Genomic DNA, 1129 nt, shown 5'->3' on the forward strand with positions numbered 1-1129 from the left:
TAAATTTCTATTCATGCCATCTTAATGGATTTTATGTAACAAGTCATGAGAATTTTATACCCAATAGGTATTATTGGCTCTATATAGACATTTAAATCTCAGCTTGTTCTAGAGCTGTCTTCATGTACGGAGATATATATATATATTACCTATCTTTTGTCCTAGTTTGTCTCTTTCTTCTTGTCTGTAGCCAAGGTCTTTAGGGGTTCTTCCTTTGTCATCTCTGATTTTTATCAATTTGGAAGGAACCCAGAGCTTTTCTCTCCTTGTGGAAATATAGGCATAACCCTTCTGCCAGCCTAACACATTTTCCGTTTTCGATTCTGATATCAGAACATCCTCAAAGTAAACAGGCTGTTTTAGTTTAGCAGTTTTTTTGTCTACAATCCAATGTCTTTTAGCAGCGTTAGTTTTGTGTTCATTAGCAATTTTAAAATTAAGGTTAACAAAGCACTATGTAATCTATCTCTGGGTATATTTGTTGCCCTCTTTTGCCTGTTAACCATCTCTTAGAATTCAATTATATCTCTCCATAATTGCTTGTCCTGTAATATTATGTTAAATGACTGTAACATATTTTTAACTTACAATGTATTAAAAATTGTTTCATTTATTAGAGACATATATCAGACTGTTGTCCATTTTAATGTATGTCGGTATTCCCATAATGGCCATAACTTCTAACAAATGTGTAATATCAGAATCATCTTTTTGTTGTTGTCCATTGAAATCCTGAATATGTTTCTGTAGTATGATGCACAGATCAGTTTATCAAACTCTGTAAAATGGAATATATCTCTGCCACATTTCATTTCTTTTGACTAACATTAAGGTTACTTCATGAAGGTAATGGAGTTTGGATATATATATATATATATATATATATATATATATATATATATATATATATAGTAAGGAAGTAGTACATTGCCTCAAAATTTTCTATATATATATATATATAGTAAGGAAGTAGTACATTGCCTCAAAATTTTCATGGCTTGTTGCCAAGTGAGAGAGAATTCTTTCTTTAAGTATTTGCTGTTAACATGGTGTTTTTTAATGGAATTCTGAATCCTCTCATATACTTCCTATCAATAGCTGGTAAATTTCATTATTATCTTGTGACAGA

The sequence above is a fragment of the Mus pahari genome, unplaced genomic scaffold (genome assembly GCF_900095145.1).
Source record: "Mus pahari unplaced genomic scaffold, PAHARI_EIJ_v1.1 scaffold_6865_1, whole genome shotgun sequence".
Taxonomy (NCBI): Eukaryota; Metazoa; Chordata; class Mammalia; order Rodentia; family Muridae; genus Mus; species Mus pahari.